The sequence below is a fragment of the Rhea pennata genome, unplaced genomic scaffold, assembly GCF_028389875.1.
Source record: "Rhea pennata isolate bPtePen1 unplaced genomic scaffold, bPtePen1.pri scaffold_51, whole genome shotgun sequence".
NCBI classification, from domain to species: Eukaryota; Metazoa; Chordata; class Aves; order Rheiformes; family Rheidae; genus Rhea; species Rhea pennata.
The window spans coordinates 134,830-144,277 of NW_026907687.1; positions in this window are offsets into that span (position 1 = coordinate 134,830).

Sequence of the window (9,448 nt, forward strand, 5' to 3'; positions counted from 1 at the left end):
CAAGAAGAAGCAGATAAGAAGGGAGATCATTTACCCATGGTTCAGATTTTCATACAGATGAGACAATATGGGCATAGCAAGTGCATCCAGAAGCCCCTAAGCTCGACAAGAAGTTGACCATGAACCAGCAATGTGCTCTTGTGGCCAGGAAGGCCAAAGGTATCCTGGGGTGCATTAGGAATAGTGTTGCCAGCAGGTTGAGGGTGATGATCCTGCTCCTCTACTTAGCCTTGGTGAGGCCACATCTTGAGTACTGTGTCCAGTTCTGGGCTTCCCAGTACAAGAGTGACATGGAACTACTGGTGAGAGTCCAGAATAGGGCCAAAGATGATCAGAGGGCTGGAGCATCTGCCCTGTGAGGAACAGCTGTGAGAGCTGGGCCTGTTCAGCCTGGAGAAGAGAAGCCTGAGAGGGGATCTTACCAATGTCTACAAATACATTAAGGGAGGGTTTAAAGAGGATGGGGCTGGACTCATTTCTGTGGTGCCAAGCAACAGGACAAGCAGCAGTGGGCACAAACCCAAACAGAGGAAAGAAAATGAGGAAAAAATTCGTTATTGTGGGGGTGGAGAGCACTGGGACAGGTTGCCCAGAGACACTGTGGTGTCTCTTCTGGAGATACTAAGAAGCTGCCTGGAGGGGATCTTGTCTAATGTGCCCAAGGTTACCTTGTTTGAGCTGGGAGGTTGGACTAGATGATCTCCAAAGGTCCGTTCCAACCTCAACCATTCTGTGATTCTGTGATTTTGTAAGTGCTGCCCATGGGTTCTGCCTTGATCTGCCCAGCTTCAGCTCTATCCTGTTTAGGTATCTCCCGCAGCAGCTGAAAAGCTCTTTGCATCACTGATATCAAGCTGAAGGGAAAGTTGAGGGGGCATACTCAGGGCCAGATGAAGAGCTCTGCTGAGCTCCACAGCCCACTGTGCTGAGCAGATCTCTGTCCAACGGACTTGCCCCTTGCACATGGAGTACAGCCAGGCTGCACTGATGAAAGGACACAATTGATTCAAGGGCTTGCATCCATCCCAGAGAAATGCAGTGAAAGCCTCCAAGCAGGCATGAGCAGTGCTATGTGAAGTTCTAAAGCAGAAACTCCCATCTTGTGCAAGAGGGAAATGATTTGTAACCCTTCGAGATGTTTCCCTCTCATGAGAAAAGAGAGAAAAAAATAGTTTATTCCACCTCAGTGTGGTAACAAGTCCCAGAAACCCTACTGTGCCCCAGGTGGAAATGCCAATTCCTGACACTCTCTGTTTCCAATATGCTTTGATTGTGTCATGAGGAAGGAGAGATTGTGACAGGACCTCCCCCTGCTCAGAGTGAAGATGTTTGGAAAAACATCAACTGCAGATTCAAGCAAAACCAAGGAAAGGGTTTTCTCAAAGACCCCGATGCCTAATGGCAGATGCCAAAAGCACGGAGGCAGGGAGGGGGAGAGACCCAGTGTGTAACTGTTCCACATATCTGGGAGGGACAGCTTCCAGTGAGTGAATATACCACAGTCAGGGGGAGAAGGTTGTAACTGCTGGTTATCATCTTGGTATGAAAAAGGGCCTCCTTTCTGCTGGCATTTCAGGGCTGCTACTTCCAGAGTCTTCTGCTGCTATCTCACGATCACTGCAGGCAAGGCTGCTCCTGACCATCACATCCATAACCAGTTGTAGTTTCTTTACTACAGTCAGGTCCAGTAGAGCTCTCTGCCCCATGGCAGCTGGGTTTCAGCTACAGAAACCTGATCAGGAAGAGGCAGCAGATGAGGCCTTCCTCACACACCTGGAAGAAGCTTCCTGTGTGCAGGCCCTGGTGCTCACTGAGCCTGATACTGGCTGGAGGGACAACACTGCAGGGCACAAGACATCCAGAAGGTTTCTGGAGTGCATTAACAACAACATCCTGACACAGGTAATGGAGGAGCTGATGAGGAAAGGAGCCCTGCTGGCCATAAAGGTCACAGGTGTGAGCTTCATCTCCTCAAGAGACAAGCCAGAGGAGCCACATCCAGACCCTGGTGGTCCATGAGCAGTGCTTCAGGTGTCCAGATGTCATGAAATGGAGCAGAAATGGCCAGCTCCACCCTTAAATGTGACAAAAGCTTCGTCTCCCGCCCAACAGCATCTCTAAGCTGGTGGAGGAGGTGGCCTTGGATGGTATTTATAAATCCTGTCCTCACTGAGGCACTCCTCAGGTGCAGATAATCCCTCCAAAGCCAGAATCCATTGCTTTGGATCCTCACCATCTCTAGCAGCCTCCCCAGCCTGCCACATTTCCTGGGAGACGCACATCAAATACCTGAGCCTGGCACAAGCATAAAAGGTCATGGGAGAGGAAAACTGCTGCCATTTTGCAGCATGTGTGTGTGAACGGGCAGTGTGGGAGCACAAAGCTGTGTGCTTGTGGGGCAAATGCTAGCCTCCTGGGAAAGGCACCAGGACATGGTGTGTGCGGAAAAGAAGAACCCAGAGTGTTCCCTCTGTTTCACAGACACACTGGGGAGGCTGCTCCAGAGTCATTGTCTCAGGCTGGCCCCACGTATCACCTCCTTCCGTTGCTGTCTGCTCCCTGAGCTGTGGGGTGGTCCATGGCCAGCTCCGTTGTCCTGCAGGTCTCTGTATCCCAATGGAAGGGAAAAGGCCAGCCTCGTATGGCCTCCCTTCAGCACCACATTCATGGGCTTCAGTGCAGCTGTGCCTGTGGTGAAGGCAAGTGGGCAGACCCAGGCACATGCAACTGCAAAGACCAAGGGTGGAAAAGGCAGCGTGGGGCTAGAGAAGGCCCTCCCCCTCCTACCCATGGGGAAGAGAGCTCTCAGGTGATGCTGGACTTTGCTTTGGCCAATGGGAGGGGAGCACGGAGTAGGGTGGAAGAGGCAGATGGAGCCTCTGGGAATGTGTGAGGGAGTTTTCCAAAGCCCAGGGGTAAGCAAGGGATCTTTGGAACTTCCTCCTGATGCTCTCCCAGCCTGGCTCATTCTGCTCTGGCCTACGTGCTCTCCTCCCCTTGCCAGTCATGTTGGAGTAGAGGCTGAGGAGCAAGAATTCATGGAATCGCAGAGGATTTTTGGTGGGAGGGGATCTGTGGAGGTCTCCAGTCCAACCTCCCACACAAAGCACGGCTAGTTGAACCTCTCCAGCCTTGTCTGGTCTTTGCTAGACTGGACCTGACCCCTGTTACCATTCCCAAACCTGCTCTGCTCTTCTTGTCCATACACTGCAGGGCACCACCTCTCGTCAGTGGGTCCCTACCCTCTCTGCCTTCCTGGCACCCTCAGCTCCAGGCTTCCTTTCCCCCATGGAGTAGCCACATTCTTGCTACACCGCAAAATATACTCTGTAGCAGAAACCAAGTCACAAGGCTCTTCTCACTGACCACCCCCAGGCACATGCTGTCCCTGGAGATCCCCTGAATTCTTCTGGGGGCTCAGATTCCCCTCTATAAGGATGGGCATCTGTCATCAGCACTGTCACCTATGGGACAGCTTTGGGCAGAAAATTCAGGAACCATTCACCAGCTCCACCAGTACTGGTAAACGACAGATGAACCCTGGATCCAGCTCTCAGTCCCTAAGAAATCACATGGAGACTCTGAGCTTGTCCCCTGGATCCCAGGGAGTTCACAAGCAGAGCAGCAGGCAGTGCTCTCTGGGTGTATTTTGGACTCCATCTTCTAAAGGAAGACCAGACTTCAGGCACATCATATGGGACATCCCCTTTTATTACAGTAATGTTATTGTGGAGGCCAGGTCTGGCATAACAGTGCTCAGTGCTTTCTTGAGCTCACAGGAATGCACAGGGAAGCATAAATCTACCACCGTCATGTTACCAGACCCCTGAGGCTATACATACACATTAGACCACAGCAGGGCAGTGTGGAAATGAGGAGAAAAGCTCTGAAAAGAAGTCTGGACACTGTGGAAATGAGGAGAAAAGCTCTGAAAAGTCCTGCTGTTGTTGGTGACCACTTCTCCAAGAAAGCTGCAGCCCCCACACAAAGGCTGTAGCAAGGAAATGGCAGCCAAAGGAGGAGAGCCAAAGTCTGTCTTACCAAAGACAGACTGCAAAGGAGGAGCCATTCCTAGGGAAACCAGGACATATGTTGCACCCTGTCATCCCCAACAAGATGAAGCTGGCCTCACAGGAGCCTTGGGGCTCAGGACAGTCCCATTCCCTGGACCCCAGAGTCCTGGCTGCACATTGTCTCCTGAGTCAGACAGGATCCTTAGGCAGGGTTCTTGTGACAGCCCCTAGTCCTCTCCAGTCAACCCTGCAGCCCCAGAGCCACAGCCATTATTGCAGTTAACAATCTCCGTGTGACATCTTAGGAAGGAGCTTCTGAAGCCCTTACCCTCAGTGGAGAGCTGCAGTAGCCTTGGGAGCAAGGAACTGGAATCCAAGCTAATGGTGACAGTCCAAGAACCTTTCAGCCGCCTTGTTGCATTGCCCTCAGCTCACCTCTCCATCTGGGGAGGACAGCTGCTCTTCCCATCTTGTCATCCAAAATTACACTCCCATGCGTCTCAGCTCCTCTGCCTGTTGACAAGAGGCCCCAGCTTGGCCCCCTGCCTTCTGTCTCTGCTCCTTGCCATGGACTAGCTCTAAAAGGCAGTGGTAGGAAGTGTGAGCAGTGCCCAGCAGCGCCCAGGGCTCGTCGGAAAGTGAAGAGATCATCATGACATCAGGAAGACCTCCCTGTGATGTGGCACATCCCACTGTGACCTCAGCTCACGTCCTCTGGGGGCTCAATAGGTAATTGCCATGGAGATGGCACAGCCAGGGAGAGAGCAGGGAGAGATTTCCTATTGTGTTCTGGAAAGTAGTCACCTCCTCTCACCCCAGTTATGTTCCAAACATTTCTGATTAGTCCTTCAGGAACATCTCCAGATGATGCCAAAGGCTGTGAAATATCTCAGATGGGGCACTAGAGAGGTCACTTCTGTGCCCCTACACTGACTCTATACTGGGCAGGCTTGTGTAGGAAGCTGGAGTTTGGGGGATGGATTCGGGGTTGATGTTTTTCCAAGGCAGGATCAAAGTCAGGTGGCATCCCACATGACAGCATGAAGTGTGACCAGATGCTGATATGTTTTGGTGAGCCTCAAAATGGGCTTTTCCTGTAGGTGGCTGTTTTTTGGTTTTATCTGTGAAGTTAGTCCTTGCCAATCTCCAAAGCCATGGGGGAGACCACGTAGCAAATCTGAGGAAATTTTTCCCCTTTCCCATGATTTTTGCCCAGTTTACCTTCTGACTGAGCCTGGGGAAAGCAGTTCTCATCTCTTGAACTCTGTTGGTCCTTGGGCTTTTCCATGTCACCTTGGGGCAGAGCTTCTCCCAGAGTGCAGTGCCTGGCACTGTGCATACCCCCAGCACCTGGGAGACTGTACAGCCCTGGCTTCCTGAATCCAACACATTTTTGACTCTGGACTTCTGAGGACACGCCCACACACTGCAGTGCTGCTGTCCAGGCTCTGGTGTAGAGCCGGAAAGGCAGTGCTGTGCCTCAGGACCTGCATTTTGGCTCATTCAGGTGTTTTTGAGGGCCCCAGCTCCCAGCTCTGCAGCTGCTGGAGTCTGAGAATGTCCCTGCAACCAGCCTTCCTTCTCTTCCTCGTCTTTACACCATCCCAGAGGAAGTCCTGCTGAAGGGAGGCTCCATCCCCCTTGAATACTGTCAGAGATGGGGCTTTCCAAGTCACTATGAACAGAAGGGCTCGTTTTCCTCTTTGGGTTGCCTATCCAGCCCTTGGCACCACCTATCGGCTGCTGTGAGCCCCAGCTCTGCATCCTTAGGTCTCTGCCCTGCATATTTTGTGTCTACCCAAAGTCTTCTCTAGGCATCAGGAGCATTGGAGGCATTGCTTTAGAGAGCTCACTTGAAGTGGTTTCATGTTGTGGAGCTGAAGGCCTGATGGAGGCTAGTCTAGGATGTGGCCATTCCCCCACATGACCTCCTGCTCCTGGCATGAGGGTCCTGGAAGGTCTCTGGGGAGAGCAGTGGGTTTGGTATAGGTGAGATGGGTTTCCCTCCACACGCCCAGGAGCTTCAGCTGTTACTTAGAGCACCCAGGAAAATCCCTCTTCTCTAGGGCCTCACCTCAAGGCTCTTCCAGACTTTTGTACAGAAACAAAGATCAGTCTAAGATTCTCAAGAACAGCACAGCCCACAGCATGGCCTGGGACCGATAGGAGTTCTATTACTCTCTCTTCTTTTTCCATATGCTCCAATTAAATTGACATTTTCTGTCATCACCTTTACAGCACCCTAGGTAGATATTTAAGTTTCCCTTTTTTCCAGTTTTTCTCCTACTACTACTCTTGGTTCATAAAGTTACTGACCTGCTGATTTGACCTTCAGGGAGAGGAAGTTTTATTCTATCTTCCGTAATCTGTCCCTTTAGCCAAGTCTTTAATTCTGCTTGTATCTACCGTTTCTGATCTGTCCAAAAGATTTCCAGTGAGGCTACCTCTTGTGGAAAGTGAGCCTCATTGAAGGTTACTTAGTATAGTGTTGAGGAGTGTAATTATTTTAATGAAACTATGTCATATTTCGTTTTTATCTTTTTATCTTCTTTTTATGATTTTGGGAAAAAAAAAAAAAAAAAAAAAAAAAAAAGTCCCTGTTGATTTGCAGCTAGTTGTCCCGGTAAAGCAGGAGGGAATTGAGGCATATGAGCTGTAACACTCAATTGCAGGCTACAGTTGAATAAGGTTAGCTTTGACCAAGAGTGATGTCAGTCCCAGGTGGCTGAGGAGAGCACTGGCTTTGTTGGGGACATGGGGAGGAAGATTGTCCTCCCAGGGTCTGACCTCCAGGACACTGCTTTTCCTACATGTCCTGACTTCCCTAGGAGACACGCTGGATGGATCTCAATTAGAGAATGTTGCTCTCAGTTCTTCTGAAAGCTATAAAATTACAATCCTGAAAGAAACCTTGTAAGTAGGAATTTTTGTGTATTACTGAAGTCTCCATCTTTCAGCTGCACTCTTGACACCTCTCCAATTAGACTACAGTACATGAAGAAAATTATAGGGAGAGAGATGCTTCTTTAGGCCATTTTAATGAGCCCCACAGTACATGTGGTGCTGAGTCCGCCAGCCTCAGCTCCTGAGAGGAGACTGAAGAAAGTATTCCAGCAGTAGAAGTCAGAAGCAAAGCCCAAGTTTTGTCAACTGTTAATGGATCCTACTGAGGACTGTTATCCACAAAGACTCTCCAGGGGCTAATTAGAGCAGAAAATTGTACTCTCAGATTACAGTCAGGCAAAGGAAATGTGCAGACAGCTCTGATTGCCAACTCTTGATATGTTTTATCAAGCAAAATGGCCAAGCACAGGCACTGGACACTGTATCCCTGGGAAGGGAGATCCTTTCCCTCGCACATTGCCCATGGCTCTTCCTGGGGGCAGTGTGCAGGTGGTGGTGTGCAATACCAAGTGCAGGACAAGCACATGACTCCTCCCGGGCTCCCTGGGGTACCAGGAGGCAATGAGGTCCTGGTGTCTCCTGGTGGAGCTCAGTGGTGTAGAGAACAGCCATAGCCAAGGAGACACAGACCTCAGTTCTGTCAGGGCCCTTCAGCCTTGCCAGTGCCCTTGGCCATTTCCAACTCAGGCCATTCTGTGCTGTCCCACACCTGTGCCTGTGTTCCTGGAGACTGTAGACTCCCAGTCTGCTTCCCCACCTTGCTCTCACTCCAGGTTCTCCCCTCCCTTACTGATGTTTTTCTGTCCTCGCTGGCTGTTCCTTGAATCACAGAACCATAGGCTGATCACAGACTTCCTCTGGTGACCTTTTGCAGCACAGCACTGCCCTTGGAGTGATATTTCTTCAGCCTACTGTCCAGTCTGGGCTACTCAAGTTGCAGGGTGTGGCTCTTTCCCCTTCCATGCTGCTTCCCACTACCAAGAACAGCTTCTGAGAACCCCAAATGGGGCACACTCATGTTGAGTTGAGGAGGATAATAACTCCCCTTGTCTGGGTGGCCATGCTTGTCCTAATGCAGCCGTGTAGGCTTTTGGCCTTATTCTGAGGGAGGGAGCATGCACCAATGGCTCCTAGGGCACCTCTCGTAATACTCAGGCCTTCTCTTGAATGAAATCACTCCTCAGCTGGTCAGGTCCCAAACTATCCTGATGCATATGGTTTTTCTTTCCTAGATTAAGGACTTGCCACTTCTCTTTGTAAGACTTGATGAGGTTTCTGCTGGCTGAATCCTTCTGTTTCTCAAGCTCCCCCTAGACTGAAGCTATCCTGTGGCAGTGTTAATATGTGTATGTTGATAGCTCCCCCTGACCTGTGGTGCCTTCAGCAAGACAACAAGATGGGCAATCCATTCCAGTGCTTGAACATCCTCTCAGTAGAAAGGTTTTCTGCTTCTCTTCAGCCTGTTTCTCTAGCTTCAACCTATAGCTGTTGTTTCTCTTGATCCTGCCACACACCATTATGAAGAACCTGTCTTTATATTCCTGATGACCTCCTTGTAAGGGGAGGTCCTTGTTCTGGGGGGCCCAAAACAGGATGTAATATTGCACATTCTGTCTAAAAAGTTCCAAGGAGAAGGAAATAATCACTTCCCTTGTCCTCCCAGCCATGCTCCTATGTATACAGCCCAGGCTGCTGTTGGCCTTCTCTGTTGCCTGGGCACACAGCTGTCTCATACTTTGCCTTCTGTCTGCCAAAATCCTCATGTCCTTTTCTGCAGAGCTGCTCCATGGACACATGGTCCCCAGTCTGTATCTCTGCAGAATTTTAGCCTGTCTCAGGTGCAGGAACATAGTCTTTGCCCTTGCTGAATTTCATGAGATTCACAGAATCACACAATCTCAGAATCATTAAGGTTGGAAGGGGCCTCTGGAAATCATCTAGTCCAGCCTCCCGTTGTCAAGCATGTTAGACAGGGTTGCATCCAGGTGAACCTTGAATATCTCCAGAAAAGGGGATACCACAACCTCTCTGGGCAACCTGTTCCAGTGCTCCATCACTCTTACAGTGAAGAAAATCCTCATCACGTTCAGGCAGAACTTCCTGTGCTTCAGTTTGTATTCGTTGCGTCATGTCGTGTTGCATGGGACAACTCAAAAGAGTCTGGTCCCATCCCCTTGACACCCTCCTTGCAGGTACTTCTACATATTGATAAGATCCCCCCTCTGTCTTCTCTTCCCCAGGCTAAATAAACCCAGCTCTCACAGCCATTCCTCGTGGAGCAGATACTCCAGCCCTCTGATCATCTTTGTAGCCCTATGCTGGACTCTCTCCAGTAGCTCCATGTCTCTCTTGTAATGGGGAGCTCAGAACTGGACACAGTACTCAAGATGTGGCCTCTCCAGGTCTGTCTCGACGGGCAGGATCACCTCCCTCAACCTGCTGGCAACAGTCTTCATAATACAGCCCAGGAGACCACCGGCCTTCCTGGCCACAAGGACACATTGCTGATTCCTAGTCGATTTTTCATCCAC